This window comes from Oryctolagus cuniculus, chromosome 11 (genome assembly GCF_964237555.1).
Source record: "Oryctolagus cuniculus chromosome 11, mOryCun1.1, whole genome shotgun sequence".
NCBI lineage: Eukaryota > Metazoa > Chordata > Mammalia > Lagomorpha > Leporidae > Oryctolagus > Oryctolagus cuniculus.
This window is the reverse complement of record NC_091442.1, coordinates 43,441,083-43,461,024: the sequence shown is the minus strand read 5'-3', so window position 1 is coordinate 43,461,024 and position 19,942 is coordinate 43,441,083. Positions and strand designations below refer to the sequence as shown.

Below are 19,942 nucleotides of genomic sequence, written 5' to 3'. Positions count from 1 at the left end.
CATTGCCTACCCTTGGAACCAAGCAAGAAGCACAGCACCTACTCAGGTTGCTCAAATTCTTGGAGCATGCATATCCCACCTCTGGGAATACTGCCAGCTGCTCCTAACCATAAAACCCAAAAATGGCTACATTACAATGGGGGTCTGAACACCACTGGGCAACATCTGAATTGCAGAAAGCCAGGGCTCAGTCAATGCCTGCGGGCCCTGTGATCCACACCCAGATTTCATGTCTTCAGTCTGCACTTACCCAAACTGAAACTTACAGCAAAACCTGAGTGCACCCAGGAGCAACCATGGGAATGCTGAACCAGAAAAACTTCTAGACACGCTGGTAGACACCATTATTGGCTTGTTACAGGGTATTAATGAAAACTGTCCTGTGGTTGAAGGACACACAACAGTCCTGAAATCTGAAATACTTTAAGTAATGTCCAAAAAACACTCTAATAAGGAAGGCTGTTCCCAGAAGAGTTCCATGATGAAATGGAAAGAGAAGTGGGCATGTGGTCTAACGGTTCAGATGTCCATTGGGATGCTCTTATCCCATGTGAAAACACTTTGGTTCAAGTCTCAGGCTCCACTCCCAATTCAGCTTCCTGCTAATGCAGACCCTGGTGGCTTCCACAAGGACAGACCCCACATGGGAGACCTACATTGAGCTCCTGACTCTCAGCTTCAGCCTGTCCCAGTCCTGACTTGCAGGCATTCAGGGAGTGAAGCAGCACACGGGAGCTGTCTCTGAAAATCTCTCTCTCTGTCTCTCTCTCTCATAAATAACAGATAATTTTATTAAAAAATTTGTTTTGACAGGCAGAGTTAGACAGTGAGACAGAGAGAGACAGAGAGAAAGGTCTTCCTTCCATTGGGTCACCCCCCAAATGGCCGCTACGGCCAGCGCGCTGCGCTGATCCGAAGCCAGGAGCCAGGTGCTTCCTCCTGTCTCCCATGCGGGTGCAGGGCCCAAGCACTTGGGCCATCCTCCACTGCACTCCCTGGCCACAGCAGAGAGCTGGCCTGGAAGAGGAGCAACCAGGACAGAATCCAGAGCCCCAACCGGGACTAGAATCCGGGTACTGGCACCGCAGGTGGAGGATTAGCCTAGTGAGCCGTGGTGCCAGCCTATATTTTAAAATTAAAGTTTGAAACTCTCTCTTTCTTTCTCTCATAAGTAACAATTGTATTTTAAAATGGAAATGGTTTATGAAGCTCATGCTAACAGAGGAATGCAAAGAGGCCCCCAGGTACTCATGAGCAGGGAGCCTGTTTTCCCCCAGGGCTACCCTGGAACCACCTAAAGAGCTGGCAAATCCTACTGCCCTATGTACAACTCCAAAGAGATCAGCATAAAGCTGCCTGGCTTATGGATAACACTCTAAGATGGGTGGGCAGCATTAGCCAGCTGATGGGAAACCCTGATTAAAGAAAGTTAAGAACAAATCAGCTCAGAGGCCTAAACTGTATAATACTTTCCTTATAATGATGCAAGAATTATAATATGACAGGTGTTGAAGTTTGAGAGTATACAGACTCTTGGGCAGCAGCCATGGCTTACCACATGGGCAGGCAGATGGAAGGGTGTCCATGTGGGGCCTGTCCCTATGGAAAACATTATGGTAACTTTAGTGGCTTAATGGACACAGTGATGCCTGTGAGAATCCTCTTCCAGGATGGAAGGTGACTGAGACTAACAAGTGGACATCTGGACCCAGGAAATGGACAGCCACAGGGGAGATAAAGCAAGGCAGAGATGGGCTGATTGTCAACATACTACTCTTGCCTCCCTCTAAGCACAAAATGCCAACAAGGACTGCCTGTTTGTCGGCAAGAAAGAGACTGAGACAGCTACAGGGCAGACCCTCCCCAAAGGAAGGTCCCACACACAGCTGGCAAATGGACGCCAGACAAGGGACCACCTCCTGCAGATGAACTGTGATGTGAATAGGCACTTGGTCTAGACTGGCCTTTGTATACTAGGTGGTAGATCTAATGCTCAAAATGCTGAAAAAGCACTGAAAAGACCTGTGTCCAGTCAACCACCACATTATGTTTCTTCCTTCAAACCATGGAACACACTGATAGCACACTGTGTCAACAGTGGGCCAAGAAATAACCCATCAAATGGACACAGGTCACGTCACCCATCGCCCTCAGAGCATGCTGCCTGAAAGGGGAGGAGATTAGCATACAAAGGACTTCACCAGTAACTGCTCGCACTCTCCACATATCAATAACGCTGCCCTACAGCTTACATGTGCATCTTTTACTAAGCTGATCAGCACACTACACTCTAGAGGCAGTGACACCAGTTAGCCACATCTTGGAAGGGCAGAAGGGACATTCAGTAATAAAATTAGTGATTCAGTAATCTGTACAATGGTATTAGAAATGGGTTTTTTTTACAGTTTTGTTTTTCTTTTAAAAAAAACTTTTATTTAATAAATATAAATTTTGAAAGTACAACTTTTGGATTATAGAGCTTTTTTCCCCCCATAACCACCCTCCTACCCGCAAACCATCCCATCTCCTACTCCCTCTCCCATCCCATTCTTCATTAAGATTTATTTTTAATTATCTTTATATACAGAAGATCAACTTAGTATATACTAAGTAAAGATTTCAACAGATTGCACCCACAGACACACAAAGTATAAAGTATTGTTTGAAGACTAGTTTTACCGATAATGCTCATAGTACAACACTTTAAGGACAGAGGTCCTACTTACGGAGCAAGTGTACAGTGACTCCTGTTGATGATTTAACAATTGACACTCTTGTTTATGATGTCAGTGATCACCTGAGGCTCTTGTCATGAGCTGCCAAGGCTATGGAAGCCTCTTGAGTTCACAAACTCCAATCTGATTTGGACAAGGCCATAATCAAAGTGGAAGTTCTCTTCTCGGTTCAGAGAGAAATGGGTTTTTACCAAAGAAATTGATGGTATTCATAAAATGCAGATTGGTTACCATATATGAAGCACACTCCCCACCCACACATAAACAGGGTAAATGAATTCACCTAGGTTGGCAGCCTCTAGGCACTAGGGAAGGTATCCAAAGTCTAACTCCTGAGCAGTGTAGTGTACATCGACCCCGAATCAGGAAACTCTGAGGGCCAAATGCAGACTCTAGAAGGATTTATCTCCTGCCTCTGAGCATTTACCAGCTAACAAAATAGGCTGTAGGACCGTTTTGTGCCTGTTTGTTAACGCACATCTTCTTAACAAATCCTGCAGAGTAGAATTCGGTCAGATCCTTGTTTCTGTCACCTCTGGCAGTGAGATTGTGGGGGGAACAGCCAACCCACCCAACTCAAACATCCTGGCAGTGACTCTACCAACCAGACTCTGAGAGCTGTGCACATCCAAGCTGATTAGGTCAGTTCCCAACAAGACAGGTCAGTGTTATATATATCATACCAGAAAACATAATTATCTGAAATCTTATTTTTAAATCTGTTCATCAATGACAGTATTGCCAAGTTCCCAGACTGACTCTTTATAAAAGTAAAGGGGCCGATGCTGTGCTCTAGTGGGTTAAGCCTCCTCTTGCAGCGCTGGCATCCCTTATGGGCACCAGTTTGTGTCTCAGCTGCTCTTCTTCTGATCCAGCTCCCTGCTGTGGCCTGGGAAAGCAGTAGAAGATGGCCCAAGTGTTTGGGCCCCGGCACCCACATGGGAGATCTGGAAGAAGTTCCTGGTTCTGGCTTTGGATCAGCGCAGCTCCAGCTGTTGCAACCATTTGGGGAGTGAACCAGTGGATGGAAGATATCTCTATCGCTCCCTCTCTAACTCTGCCTCTCAAATAAATATATAAATCTTTAAAAAAAAATAAAAGGAAAGTGAAGACATAATGGCAAATTATAATCACTTTGAATGGAAATCATATAGCCCCTCAGAATACAGTGAGACAGGAGAATGGGGTTCGGTAAGTCATTTTCATGTGCTTCCCAACAGAATGTATGCCACACCATGAATAAACAGGAACCTGATGCTTTGGATAACGGCGACTGCCAATAGCACTATCCACCAGTATCATTCCCATAGCAACTGTTGTCAGGCCAACAGGCCTTGTCAGAAGCAATCAAAGGCAATGTAAATCAAGAAACCCTTTCACACAACTCCAAAGTATGGTCTTGGGAAAACCAGAACTAAGTTGCTGCCTCACTCTGGGACCGGGATAAGCTGAATTTTAAATACTAAGGGAATGCCAAATCTGCCAGCAAAGAGGACCTACCAACAGCAGCTTCTCCTCCCACTCCCCACCCAACACAGCACAGAGCACAAACAGAAAGGAATTACTCCCTGGAAACTAAGGCACTGGACACTGAGAAGGCCTGTGAACGGAAGAGTACTAATTGCAAGCCCAACATATACGGAAAAGAAATAAAAGGCAGAGCTGGCAATGCAGGAAGAGGTGAGGAGGCAGTGACAGGGGCTGGACAGGAATGGGGAGGTGGAGAGAGAAAATGAATATGAGACCAAAACGGGGAAATGAGCCTTCCTGGGGAGGGAAGAGTTATCCCGGACAACTTCTTCTCAACATGGAACATTTGGATAATATCCACTCTAAACTCCAAAAGTTTGTTTTGGATTCACTTTTTGGATCTCTTCTTTCAGAAGATCAGTTACACAATGGTCTCACCTTTAATCAAGTTTCCAAATATAACTCCCCTTGAAATATACTAAAAATCAATTTCCAGAAAATGACCAGTGCCACAAATCAAGAGACACCCATCCCTAATGAGATGTGGGGGAGAACAGGCAGCAGATTAACCTAAACAAATGCAAGTTCCAGTGAAATAACCACTTCCAGAGAGTGAAGCCCAATTACCAGTGGAGGTGTTAATGACCAGTCCCTCACTTAAAAGCCTCTTAAAATCAGCCCTATCTCCTCCCACCCAGGTGGCTGGGCTTGATGCACCTCCAAACAGATGGCAGAGGTAGCTTCAGTCCCTCTCAAGGTGTCCATCACCCCAAGGCTGTCACACAAGGCCCATCCAACACCCAAGCACTCTCACTTCCGTCTCTTCTTCACTGTCTTATGTGTCCCTACTGGCTTCAGAGGACCTCACCATTTCAAATATTTTCTAAGCCTCTTCTTTTACTTTTCCACTCATAAGGCCCTCATAAGGATACACCTATAAAGTTGCATTTAAAACTTATCCCCCAAGAGACCACAGAATCAAGAAGTGCAGTGTTTTAGAAACACATTTAAGAGATCATACTCATGTGTCCATATGAAGAGCTGAGGTTTGATATTTAAAAGGAAACTACTGCATTTTGTCTTTGTTTGCAGATGTATGACATAAGAGTCTGGTCAAGTCCAGGAAAGAGAAGAAAACAAAGAGAACTTTCAGCCTAGTTCTCGGCCTCCCTGTCCTCTCTCCTCCTTATCAGGAAAATGGAGGCAGTTCTCTGACATGGGGGAGGGAGGGACACAGAACCAAACAGCACCTGTGGAAGGCTCTGAACACTTTGGAGAGCAAAGATCTTCACTGAGCAATGCCTGCTGAATACCCACGGCACCGGGAAGGGACCGCAGGAAAAGCAGTCAGTCAGGGCAGTTTCCCAGGACGTGCAACCCCAGAGCACGGCGGGCAAGCAGGCACAGTGGCCAGTCCCCACTGCCCTCCCTCAATCCCGTGCCCAGCTTTCCTAAGTTACAGAAAACAGCTAGGAAGAGAAAAAGCCTAGCAAAGTGAAGCAAGAGCCCTTCTGCTTTGCAGTGTTTCCCCAAATCCCTCTGAGCTGCACAAACACAGCACCCATGCTTCTTCAGCCACAAGTCCAGTGGTCGACACAGCATCATCCGCTCCATGGAAGAAGTCGTGTGTGTTTTCTTCAGGTTTGTGGAAACAACACACTGAAACCTCAAACCATTTAAAATGCACGTGGGCTGTGAAGGGTTGCAAAGGTCTAGAATCCAGGCAGAGAAAACAAAAGCCCTGAATGAGAAAATATTTACTTGCTCATAAAGTTCACATGTAAGAGCAAGTACACGAAATGCCTGTTTCTGTTCTTAGGGAGGGGCAGTGAGAATATAAACAAGAGACCTGCTTGGAAGTCGGAGCCAGACGCTGAGCAAATGTCAGTTCCTTCTCCCCTTCCCTTCCTTGCCCTTTTGGGGGCCTTGGGATGGAATGACTAAACAACAAGAATGTGGCAGGGCCCACAAGCGTGAGGCCCTAGGCTGGGATCCAGAGGTCTGCCAGTGGCTGAGCCCTAGGTTAGCCAGCAGCCAGCAGAAACTAGGAACAGATCTGTCCAGAACGCAAACCCACCGAGCAGTGGCAGCGGGCAGGGGCAGGCAGGACACCCTTAGCAAGCACTCTGGGAGTGAGCCCCCGTGCCTTTGCTCTCTTCTCTTGCCTGCTGTACTGCTTGGCAGAACCTTCAGATTTGGGGGGCACAAGGGAATGGTGGTGGCAGAAAGAAATGAGGGTTGAAACATAAAACAGTCAATTTTCCAACGTATTGGCTACAGCACGAGGCAGAGGAAACGGCTTCTCCAAAGGGAGACTGCCTAGGTTCTGCCTGAATTGCTTGGCGGTTACAATTCGATCAGGACATGCTACTCCCCTTCTCTCCACCCAGTTTCTTCGGGCAATTAGCAATTAGCTGATTTTTTTAATGAAGCATACTCTAGATAAACAAAATTGCTATATTATTCCATTTTTCTAAATCTTCAAAATTGGCAAAGTTTCACAATGATACGCTGAATCCAACCTGTGCACTCTGCCAATTACAGATAAAGTGTAGGGGCTGGTGTTGTGGCTCAGCCGGCTGAGCTGCCACTTGTGATGCCAGCATACCATGTAGGAACAACGGTTCAAGTGCCGGCTGCTTCCCTTCCAACCTGGCTTCCCACTAATGTGGCAGGGAAGGCAGCAGATATTGGCCCAACTAATTGGGCCCTTGTCACCCATGCGGGAGACCTGAATGAAGCTCCTGGCTCTTGGATTCAGCTTGGCCCAGACCTGGCTGTTGCAGCCCTTTGGGAAGTAAACCAGTAGATGGAAGACCTATTTCTTTCTTTCTCTCTCTCTCTCTTTCTTTTCCTCTCTCTCTCTCAGATTTATTTGTTTGAAAGGCAGAGTTACAGAGAGGCAGAGAGAGAGAGGTCTTCCACCCATTGGTTTACTTCCCAAATGGCCACAATGGCCAGAGTTGGACTGATCTGAAGTTGGGAGCCAGAAGCTTCTTCTGGGTCTCCCACGTGGGTGCAGGGGCCCAAGGACTCGGGCCATTTTCTACTGCTTTCCCAGGCCATAGTAGAGAGCTGGATCAGAAGTGGAGCAGCCAGGAATTGAACCGGCCCCATGTGGGATGCCGGCACTGCAGGCAGTGGTTTTACCAACTACGTCATAGCACCAGTGTGTGTGTGTGCGTGTGTGTGTGTGTCTCTCTCTCTGCCTTTCAGGTAAAAATGAAAATTAATAAAATTGAAATTCAGGTTGGAGAAGAGTCTTTGAAGAGACATGAAGATGTCTATGTTATTATAAGTGGAAAATCGGGTAACAAAACAGTACAGTGTAATCTCATTTGTAACTTATAAATAGCTAGGGAGGGAATATTTACTACATAAAGGCACAGGGGAAAAGGACTCCAGAGAGAAAAGACTACAAGTTTCCAGACTGTGGAGGGTAGAGGTAAAGGTGAGTGTCTTTGCTTCTTCGTGGAAACAAGAGTGAGTGTCACAACTGGTGTAAGGAGAACAGGGTTAGGATAAAACGCGTCCACCACACACTCGGCAAGAACAAAGCCTCTTATGTGGAGGCAGCGCCCAGCGCCACCCTCCAAAACAGCAGACACTAGCCTCCCACTCTCTCCGCACACAGCAAGCAGGCTGCCCACCTGTAACCTGAGGATGGCACACCGACAGGATGGATCTTAGCAACCAGAAGGCATGTTCCGAATTGCATGGCCATCAGCCTTTGAGACAGGGTCCCCAGTGATTCTTATCTCCTGGTCGTCATGACGCTGTGAGGTCATGATGAACAGGGCTGACCCATAGAACCAAGAGGATGTTGTAGCAATGGTAGCAGGTGGCTTCCCAGATGAGGTGTCTGGGGGAAACCAACAGCCATGCTGTGAGGATGCTGGAGCAGCCTGTACAAGAGTCTAAATGGCAAGAAACGGGGGCCTCCTGCCAACACACCAGCCAACACAGCAGGCCACTTGGAAAGCAAGGCCTCCCGCCTGCTCACTGCTGGTGTGCTGTAGCCCCGTCAACTGCAATCCCACAAGACCCCAGCCAGAACCACCCAGTGAAAGTGACCGATTTCCTGACCACAGAAGCTGTGTGGATGCTGACTGTTGTGCTGTGCTGCTACATTTGGGGTAATTTGTTACACAGCCCTGGGTAACTAACACAGATGGTAGGACCTAGAGTATGGGCCCATGGGAACCACATTGAATTCCCTCCTGGAGCAGGGGCCAAGGGTCTTCTCCAGCATTGCTGCAGGTAAAGGTTGGGAGCCCCTTGCACAGGCACCAGCACGCTGCTCTGCCCAGTGTGGGCTGGCACCAGGGCTAGGAGTGCACTTCCATCCTCCTGCAGGACAGTCAGGAGGCCTGCTGCCTCCCAAAGACCGGGAGACAGGGATGAGGTCCCCGCTCCCCCGAGGAGGCAGCATCTCACCTCATCAGTGGGCACACTGGAACGGGTCTGGAGTCACAGGCCCTCACGTGGCCCCAAAGTGAGGTGCACCCACAAAATGCACAGCCTTCCACAGAGTGACACTTGAAACTGCACGTGCTGCCCAGCAATTCCTGTGACGTGCTTTTAAGTTCATGGGGACTTTTTGATATTTCTTCTTGAAGTCCCTTCCAAGTAAAATTATTTTTAACTCTCAGTATTATGAGCACATTTTAAGTGACTTGGGTTAACTGCCCTCCCTGTGGGACTGCTACAAACAGTCTGTAATTTAAACAGCATTTTTTCCATCTCCCCACTCTACCCCTCTATTTTTTTTTCAACCATAAACTCTTGGTAATGATCTCAGGGTTGTCAGTTACTTTAAACACTGCAAGCAACCACTAGAAATCAGGACAGCCAGGCTTCCAAGTCAATAAAATTATTATTGCTCAGAATATTTCAACTGCAACAGTTTCTGGATATGTTTATATCATCAAATCAAGTTAATAAACTGGAAAAAAAATCACCAAAGTAGGAGAGAAGTACTTCTTACTTAACTCTACATAGAAATATAGAAATTTGACAACATAATTACCAGAAAAATATATAAACCTGAGACACTTAATTTGGAAATTTAAGAAGAGAAATTAAGCGTCTTCTTCACTTCACTGCCAATACTTTTGAAAAGGTGATTCTGAAATTGTATCAGAATAGATCACGTATAATAAAGGTTTTACATTTTGAATTCCAGTTGGAAAAAATATCTTAATATCGAGTTTTATTTCATTTGGGGTTCAAACATTTCTCACAGAGAAAAACTCATCGAGTTGCAAGGGTGGGTTAGTGGGAGCGTTGAATGGAGAACATCTCACTCAGGCATCAAAAAATCCAGGTAAGGCGGCTGCACTTGTCTCTCCAGGCATAAGCCAGAAACATCATTTCACTATCGTGTAAGGGCAAAGTTTGAGTATCATTCTAGATAAGAACAGGCTTTAAAGAGTTAAAGCTCTCTGGAAGATCCTGAGTGACAGTCTATCAAAGGAATCACCCTTTTATTTCCTAATCAGCTGGGACAGACTCTATTTTGCAAAGGTCAGGGGTCATAAACTTGACAAGAAAAATGTTAGTCATTCTAGACCTTTCCCTCTGTGTTATGTAAGACCCAGAACCTGGTAAAAATTAAAGTCTTCCCATCCACTCATCCAGTAACATGCAAAAAATGAATGACAGTCACAAAAGAGGGTAGGAGTCCTACATACACTCTGCCATGTGTTTGGTTTCTAGCGCTGTTCACACCTGAAGAGGTTCAGTTTTGTTAACTGTAAGGTGTTTAGGTGGGTACAAAATAGAAAGGACAAAAAGACTGGTCAGTTGATCCCAAATGGTTGAGACATTAAGTAACAAGTCACACTACCATCACAGAAAATCTTAGAATTTCAATTCAGGTCTTGAGCACACTGGACAGATTAAACATTGAGGCTGTCAGCTGCATTCATGGATAACAATAAGACGGTAGAAGCCAGATGGCATGCCACTGATAAGCTATTCCCCGTGTTCAAGGACACCGCGTCAGTTAACCTGTTGTACAGTTAATTCAGCAGTTCTCTCAATGGACCACAACACACATGCTCATTTCCTGGTTCACAAGCAAGAAACTTCTATAACTATAAAGTCTAATTATGAACTGAGCAGCACCTATCTGCACCCTATAACAAATACCTTCCACCCAATCCTGATAGGACTGCCCCAAACCAGCTAATGTGCCAATTTACTAAAGGAAACCTGCTGGATGCTAAGGACTCAGCACGGCTACTTCTGACGATGAGAGCTGGTTAATGAACGAGGTATCTGGCTTTAGATTCAACCAATGCGGTTCTCTCATCCATCCAAATTTTTTAAAGAGGAAAGATGATTCAAATCGTATCAGAGAATAAAGAATGCTTAAAATAACCCTTCCATCCTTACAGACATTTTCAGGATCCAATATCCTTCAAAATGTTGAGTTAATTATTCTTGCAAACATTGTTAGGAAATAATAATTTTGGAATTGTATCTTGACCCAAACACAGAAACAAATCTTTTTGCTTTAGTTAGTATGGATAAGCTTTTCTATGAATATCCAAGTTCAAAAAACCAAAAGTAGCCATTTAATTTCACTAGATTATTTAGCTATGGCATGTGAAACAAGCATTGTGTTCAAGTCTGAAGTTAGTTCACTATTGTATAAACATATGGAAGTTGTGAAGGCCTTGACTGGTTCATAAGCTCTCTCTAATCAGGTTGACACTTTTCTTTTGATTTTTAAGATTTATTCATTTATTTGAAAAGCAGAGTGAAAGAGACAGAGATGGAGAGACAGATTTTCCATCCTCTGGTTCATTCACCAAACAGTTGCAACGGTCAGGTCTGGGGCAGACTGAAACCAGTAGCCTGGAGTTCCTCCCAGGTCTCCCACATAGGTGGCAAGGGCCCAAGCACTTGGGCCATCTTCCGATGCCTCCCAGGTGCATTAGCAGGAAGCTGGATCAGAAGCGGAGCAGCCAGGATTTGAACCTGACCTCTGATGTGGGACACCAGCATTACTGGACCCATAATTCTACTTACCTTAAAACAATGGTAACAGCTTTTGTAGTGTTAAAAGCCATATTTCCAGGCAGTTAGCATTCGGACTGGGACAGATTGTCTCACGGACGGTAAGTGGAGTAGTCTCTGCTGCCCCACTTTCCATGTTGCTGCCTGCCCTCCAACTTCTTCCCCAGCAACCTCATTGTCTCTCCCATCCAGGTCTGGGGAGGGCCAGAGGGTTGCTGCGCTCCCACAGCCTACAGCTCTTCCCCCCACCACCAAAAAAAAGCAGATATAAATGTCCTGCAAGGCATCAGAAAATAAGCAAATAGAGTCATGCCAAAATATTCCTTTTAAAACATCTGTTCTAACAACAACCAATTAAAGTGATGACAGAGCCTATGAAAAGTAAAACAGATGACCGTGCTGGTGCTGTTTTTAATGCCTTGTGCAATAAATAGCACAGGAATAAGTTATCCAGCTCACTCTGGCTTCAGCCTCTTGGTTATGAAGTCAATACTTTAAAAGTAGCATAACTCAGAATACAATCAGCCAAAAACATTAAGCTGTTCCGCGCTGATGGAGCCGGGCTAAAAGCCTTGAGAAGTAATGAAAAGGGGGCTCCTTGCCCAGGAGTTGTATTCGTTCATCCCAGGGATCAATTAAAACCTCTGCTTGACCCCAGATTCTTTACAACTGCAATCTTTTAAACATTTCCTTTATTGAAACGTTCTCCACGAAATAAGACGCCCACGTGAGAGAATAAAATGCACACTGCAATGAGACCACGGTCTCAGAATGAGAAAGGGAGCCCCGCAGACGGAGAATGTCACAGGAAGCCATGGGCCTCCCTGTCCCCTCTCCTTGATTCTCCTAGGCAGCAGGAGCCCCGATGCTCTGCAGACTCTAGTACGCTGACCCCTGGAGACTCTCAGGAGCGCTAACCAGGGAGTGACAAAGGATCCCTCAGCTCCCAATTCCACGAGGATGTCAGCCCCAACCACTAGGCCAGCACACCCAGAAGCCGTACGGCTGCTCCACGTGACCAACAGGGAAACAAATGATGCAAAACCATTATGAATGTCAGTGGCACTCACATTTCTCTGTTGTTAGATAACACGGTCCTGATGTATAGAACCCGTGGGAAGTTTCGCTCCACCAGCTTCTCCATTCTTCTGTTTGGTTGGCGGAGTGCATTTCTCGTTAGCCGACTAAGAACAACAGGCTGCATTACACTGCAGCCTCATGCCAGCCACACAGAGCTTCTGCTCTAAGTGAGAACAAATATTTGCTGACTGCCAACACTGCGATGGGTGCTGTGGAGGGGGAGGGATTTTTTTTTTTTTAAGCTCTGGTTCTTGAGTTCAAAATTTAATTGCAGAACAGGGATGAGCTCTTGAGAAATCAAATGGAAACTCACATTTCAAGGCAATGAGAATGCAAACAAATGGCTATGCACCAGCAGTACACATAGACACACCATGCCCGCCATTCTCATTGTGAAGCAGACCCAAGGCCAGGCTAGTAAGGCGAGGACAGCAAGGTGTACTGCATTGCAGCTGTATAGGTAAGAGTTAGAGCATGAGCCTGGGACCGGAACACACGCATGCACCTGTTAAAATTCCCACAGGGAGGCAGTGGGAGGCAGGACTGCAGCCACAGACCTGTGTGGGCTCAAGTTTGATCTTCACCCTAAGGGAAGAGGAGCCAGCACAGACTTGCAGAAGGGACTGCTGTGATCAACATGTTCAAGAAAACACTAAGCAGACCGTGGTGTACAAGATGCACCACAGAAACCCTTGGCAAGCAGACCACCGGCAGCAAGCAGAATACACCCGGTTTGAAGTGATATCATCATGTTCAGCAAAACATGGAAAATATAGGTCATCTGCTCCGAAAATTTAGAGGCTGGGTAAGGGATGCATAAAACACTCAAAGTCAGTGGAACAAGTGCCCAACCAACGGGGGCCACTGATTTCATTATTACAATGATGTGGATGAGCACACTGGTAACAGATGAGGAACAGGAAATCAGCCTGAGCCGATGACAGAATCCAGAACAGGTCCGAGGGAAAGAGGAACTCAGCAGAGAAACACTCAGCCTGACTGACTGCCAAGCAGAAATACCTGGGTGCCACTTAATGCTGGCTCAGAGTGGGTCGCTGGCCTAGTGAGATCCTGGAGGAGACAGCATCTGAGATAGACCCTCAACCAGCATGAGGAGGCCCTGCCCCCAACACCTGACTCCAGAGCATCCCCCCAGGCTCCCGCCTTCTCACAGCTCGGAGCCCTCTAGCACCTGACTACGCCCCAGCCCTTGTCTCCACATCAAACAGCAGCTCATGTGTTGTTCTATTGGCATCTGGATACAACCATATGTCTGCAAGGTCATCCCCTGCTAATACAGCTTGAAAACTGTACAGTAGCCTTCCCTGACTGTGAATCAAGACAAAGCTGAGCCCCAATGGTGAGCTGTGCCTCACAGACACCCCCACTCTAGTGGGAGGCTGTGCCTCTGAGATGCTCGTGAGCCAAGACAAAGGGAAATAAACACCTGCAAAAGAGGGGCCACAGCTGCAAACATGTTCCATTCAACAGCATCAAAGCTGAAAGGAAAACTTTCACACCATCTCATGTTCAGCCACGAAAAGCCAAGAAGCAGAGAAATCTGGCAAACAGCAAGCAAAGCTGCTTAAGTTTCCATGTGAAAGCAAGGGGGCAGTTCGGAGGGGACTGCCCTGTGCAAAAGGGAATTCTCTGCAGCTCATCCCACTGGGCAAATCCACCATGGTTTGGGACACACCAGACACCAGCCCAGAGGGGCACAGCTCCTCAGAACCATGGGAGGACAAGTGTCTCCCCAGACTGTGAACAGAGCGCTGGCTGCCAGCAGGCCTCTGATGGACACAGCCAGGACAGGCTTTACCCATGGGCATGGATCAAGCTGACACACCCACAACAGAGAATAGCAGAATTCGGCTGCCATTCCTCAGGCCTCAAACTTTCACTCTGAAAGCCCCAGAGAAGGTAAGTGGGTGCTGGTGTTATGGTGCAGCAGGTTAATCTCAAATGAGTGCTGGTTCAAGTCCTGGATGCTCCACTTCTGATCCAGTTCCCTGCTAATGCTGGGAAAGCAGCAGAAGATGGCCCAAGTACTTGGACCCCTGCCACCCATGTGGGAGACCCAGATTGAGTTCTAGGCTCCTAGCTTTGGCCTGGCCCAGCCCTGGCCATTGCAGCCATTTGAGGAGAGAACCAGCAGATGGATGATCTCTTCCTCTATTTCTCCCCTTCTCTCTCTGTAACTTTGCCTTTCAAATAAATAAATAAATCTTTTTAAAATAAGAGCGCTGCTGGGAACTGAACCATTTACAATTTGTGTACTTAACCCACTGGAGTCCCATACTCAGATATTCACCAAAATGTAAAATTCCACAGAGCTTGCCCAACTACAGCCCACGGTTAGGTAGCACTCGGCACTTGAAGCTATAGCAGTATCCCAAAATATACTTTTAAGTTTCAAAACAGGATTCAAAAATAGATAATAAAAACTGGCACTACGGACATCTGGTATCTTCACAACATAAACACATGGACAAACATATGTTGTTCTGTTCAACAGTTTTACAAGAACCAAACACAGACAGTTGTAACACCTTCCGGGAGCTATGTTAAAAGCGACGCCTCTTGTTTTCTCAGGAAGAAAGACTTGCCAACTTGCACACATGCAGATACTGCAGTGCCTTGCCCTGGGCATCTCTGTGCTGTGGGCATTGCTTATGTAGGACACACAGTCATGTCAGCCAGAGGAAGGAGTGCGCGCATTCATGCCCCACAGGTCTGGCAAGGGTCTTCTACAGGTCAAGGGGCATGCTAAGTACCAGGGGAGAAAGGACAGGACACCCAAACCAATGGGCACTAGACCTCCTGGGGCATGCTGGAGGCCCTCTGCAGAGGCCTGGTAGGAGACAGGCTCTGTCCTTCATGAAAGCTGATCCAAAGAAGAATGATAAGTGACTAGAGTTGTGAACACAGAAGACAGTTGTCAATTTAAGTAAACTGGACGGATTCATGTCACGATCGCTGAGTATTACCTGAAAGTGTAGCCGGGCAAAGAACGAATGCCTGCATCTGACTGACAAATGTTTAATAGAACGCCTACCGTGTGCCAGCCCGGATCTCGCCTTCAAGCAACAGTACCCTCCCAAATGCCTTTCCGGTGGACTGGCAAGAAGGCTCTGTGGCCAGAGCAGCCACAGTTAGCACACCCAGCCCCTACACCTGCCTGGCCCATCAGTGCCTTCTGCTTTGCACAAGCGTGGGCAGGGCTCCTAGGACAGTAGTGGTCTCTTCTCCAGGAGGAACTGAGCTGTCTTTGAACCCCGCAGTCCCTCCTGCTTCCTGGAGCACCTGCTGCTGCTGACAAGCAGACCCTGACCTGACGGGCACCAGCTGCCAGGAACAAAATGTCCCAGGTAGCCGTGGCTGCAGAACTGCTGCTTTACCGAAAAGCACTACCGTCTCATGGGCGGGGCGAACGCCCAGGAAGCAAGGGCTCTGGGTTTCTTTGGAAAGCAAAGGACACAGATCCCTTCGGCATCCTCACCACCCCAGCCTCTGTCACTGCCACATCTGTTCAGAATTCGCTCCCACCTGCTACAAGTTTGGCATCCTCAGCAATCCCAAGGGCCTCACGCTGCCAAGTCTGATGGACTGCATTTGCTCACTGATGCTTCAGCCTCCTGGGGCTGCTTCAAGGAACAAGAACACTGGTGTCTCGCTCTCCTGCCCCGCCCACTATCTGCACTTGGAAATTCAGCATCAGTCTCTTGTTTCCTTCAACTCTGGGTTTCATTTATAGGGGTTGGAAACTAATGTGCTTTTTGGCTCGTGTAATGAGAAAAAAATCCTTTGATTAAAATACACACACAAACTAATTCCTTCTTAGAAGCAAACAAAACTATTTTCCATGTTTCTTTAAAAGAAAGTAGACAAAGTGCAACTGCTAAAGTATATCAAACTCTGCCACAGATGACAGAAAATGGGAAGAAAACCACACCAAGAAAATGGTGAATTCAAACTAAAATTCCAATGTCCAGGAGAAGAGACTCATCCTTCTTACAGAAGAATTCCAAATAATGAGAGCTGCCAGGTTTAACAAAATACAGGACACACAGTCAAATCTGAAGTTCAAATATTCCAAGAGACATACTTACACTACAAGATTATTCCTTGTTTATCTGAAAATCAGATTTATCTTGGTGTCTGCAACCCTACAAACAACATATGTAGATACTTACCCCTCCACGAGACGGGTTGAGTCCTCCCTACTCCGAGGGTGGGCTGTTCCTGTGACCCACTCTCCGAAGGCAGAAGAGTAGAAGGGAAAAATGTGGCTTGACAGGGGAGAACCCTAGCCAGCATGACAGTGGACAGGTGGTCATGGTTAACATCACCAGGTTATTGGAACGATACAGAGAAGATTAGCATGGCCCCTGCACAAGGATGACATGCAAATTCGTGAAGCGTCCTATATTTAAAAAAAAAAAAATTGCCAGGTGTCACGGGGATGTCACATCCCATACTGTACCTTTGGGCTCTTCCCACAAAACCCAAGCATCACCCAGCCCCAGAAAATCCTGGACATTCTACAGGGTCCGTGGCTTGGTACTCCTCAAGACATCAACGTCATGAAAAATAAAGAAAACTGAGAAACACCCCAGACACTGAAATGCAATGCGGTTCCCCCAGCCTGGATTCTGAAATGGAAAGAGCTCACGGAGGGGAAAGCTGGTGAATTCCCAGTCACATTTAAGATGGATGGAGATGATGTCAGTTTCTCAGTGTGGACAACGTGCAGTGGGAATGTAAGACGGTAACAATGGGGAAGGCTGGATGAGGGATATGCAGGAACTCCTGACCATGCAACATTTCTCTAAGACAAAGTTGATTTTTACAAACTTCAAATGTGAAGAAATTAGGAGATGAAAATATCAAGGAGTTGCATCAAACTCAGAGAAAGGGTTTATAATACAAGAATGATAAAGTGTTGATAACCATAGTTTTAAAAAAGAGAATTTCTTCTAAAAAGAGGCTTGAGCAAATAGCAGAAGACCATGACTAGAGACCTCATGCTAAGGGTCTCTCAGGCTTCCCCACCCAACTTCACTCATTGGCAGAAGTAGCTTCTCCAGGGCACCAACCACGCCTGTTTGCCCAGGACCATCCCAGTTCTTGCACTTCCTATACAGCCTCACAGTCCAGAAAATCCCTTGGTCCTGGGACACTGCCTCCTCCCCACCTCTGCCCCACCCAGGTGTGGGGCTTCACAGGGCTGCTAGGGACAACTTGAGTCCAGGTAACTAATTTACTTTTACAGAAAGCTTTAAAATGAAGCCATCTTCCGTCCCCTGCTACCTACCTACCATGGATGTATATGAGTATTCCCAATACCAACTCAGGAAGATGGGGGTTCTTTGCCCTCATCTGTGAAGACACAGAGTGCCAGTGTGGCACGTAGCCCTCCGCAGGGCCCCAGGAGTCTCAGGGAAGGTCACGCCGGGGCAATGAGGACGATGTGCACAAACCTCAACATCGAGATTGGGGTCCTTGCACCAAAAGAACCTGTAGGAAGGCCACAGGGCATCTTGGGGCTGCAAGCAGATGCTCCCCAGGTACAATCTGAGGCCCTCCCTTCTGCACAGCTGCACTCAGAAACCTACGTCCAAAGTGCACTGACAGCACTTAGCCACAGTACCAGGTGAGGAGTCCAGTGATGAACTCCTCAGCAGGCTAAAAACACCTCTGGCATACCCATGGCCGGGCCCCCAGCTGTTCAGCAACATCTGTGTGCTGGGCACCCAGCCACCATGCCCAGCCCAGGGAGCCTAGTCCTGGCTGGGAACACAGGGACCTCAAGAGGACTCTACAAACCCAGAGGTACCCAATATGAGGACAGAAGCACTGTCCCAGCACACTGGGCCTTAATACAGTGGATGCTCAGAGTGCTGGGTTAATTAATGGATAGATGGAAGAACTGAATGAAGAAGAGAGCAATGGGGAGATGAGATGGGAGGAGAAAGGGTAAAGCACAGATAGATATGAAGGGTAGACAGAAAAGACGAAGGAGCAGAGAAAGACAGGGATAAAGGGGAGACACACAGGTAGCTATGGAGGGTGATACAGAAGATGGGGGGCGGGGGGAAGGCTGGGGAAAGGGACCCAGACCTGGACTGCTGAGCTGGAAAAGGCAAGAGCCCCCCAGCCCATCAAAGGGTGACGGTCTTGCAAGAGCTTTGGCAGGTGCATGGGGGTAACTTCTATATCCCTTAGACGAACACTAAATCGCACCATCAAAGAAACAAGAAGCCCTTTCTGAGTCTGCTCCGGAGCCTCCTCTCTCCGCACTGTATCTCTGTGGAGAACGGTGGAAGCAACCGCATGAAGCGGAGCTGAGACACCACCATCCAGCCCAAAAGCAGAGCGTGGAGGGGAGGCAGTGCTAAAACAGCCAGTGTCCTTGTGAAGACACCGCAGAAGCCTCTCTGGGGACAAGGACACTTCCTCACGCTCAAAGCCGCTCGCACAGATGCTTGCTGTATGATTTCCTCTTCCGAGTGTTAAATTAGAACTTGGGGTGGGGGGGGAGTGCAAAGAACATATACAACACGCACTCTTGTTGTGCAATTCTATTCGGAAAGGTTTATGGAAACAAAATCATGTGAATTATTAAGTTAAATGAGCCATTCCTTTTGGTAAGAATACAGATCAAGACACTTAAATGACCTGTTCTACAGATACTCACTATGAAACTTCTCTCCCACAGTGGATCGTGAAAACAATTCTTCCTCAGGATGCCGGCCCTTCCAGACTTTTCTCAGAGAGGTGTGCGATGCCCATCTGACCTGAGCAGGACAGCAAGGAGCTCAGGAGGACGAGGCCCCTCAGCACAGCCAGGGACACATCCTCCCTGCTGAGTCAACACTCCATCCCCAGGCCCGAGGAACGAGGGTCCCGGGGACACAATGAAAGCAATAAAAATGACTGCGAGGTAAAAGCTATAAAAAGAAAGGTAATTTATTGGGACTCTCACCTCCCTGAGTCACACGAAGCTATCCGGAGCAGCTGTCTCAGTTAACGAGGGTGACAGGAAGGCCAGGACTGACCAGCGGCTGTTCTGCATCTGCTTCAAAGGAATGCAGAATCTAAAGGGGAGGGGTACTATTTGACTTCTCTACTTATCTATTTGGAAATTTCAGTATTTAAGGGTAGACCTCAGTGTTTTTAACAGGTGCACAGGTATTCTACACCAAGGACAGACACCATCTTCTACCCTCTCCTCTATGATTAGCATTTCAGCTTCTCAGTAACACTGTGGTGTTGAGAGTTATGTGCACACACAATTCTAGAGACCCACAGCACTGGCATGGCCTGGTCAAATTACGGCTGTTCTAGTTTTGGTCCAGGTCCCCAAGTGCCTTCCAAAACTGTCATCACCAGCTTGCTCTCACCAACGGTGCACCAAGGTGCCCATGTCCTGGCACTCTCACCCATGGATAACATCATCAAATTTCAATTTCCACCAATCTGAAGAGGCAGAGCAACAGGATCTTCCTGGATCATCAGTAAGATCCAGCACCTCCAAGTCTTAAAGTCCGTTTGCATTTCTTCTGGGAATTAGCTGTGAATAGCCTTTTCTCACTTTCTTTGGCCTTTTTTCCTATTGATTTGTAGACGCT

At 47.1% G+C, this 19,942-nt stretch overlaps 1 protein-coding gene and 1 non-coding gene across 4 annotated transcripts in view; one reads left to right on the top strand and one right to left on the bottom strand.

The window, feature by feature from the left end:
• DTD1 (D-aminoacyl-tRNA deacylase 1) overlaps positions 1 to 19,942 on the bottom strand; it is a 171,389-nt gene that overhangs the window by 73,009 nt on the left and 78,438 nt on the right. The gene's annotated exons all lie outside the window — the stretch shown is intronic.
• Positions 16,641 to 16,744, top strand: LOC127491284 (U6 spliceosomal RNA). The gene has a single exon (XR_007919855.1). It is a non-coding gene; the product is annotated as a U6 spliceosomal RNA (small nuclear RNA).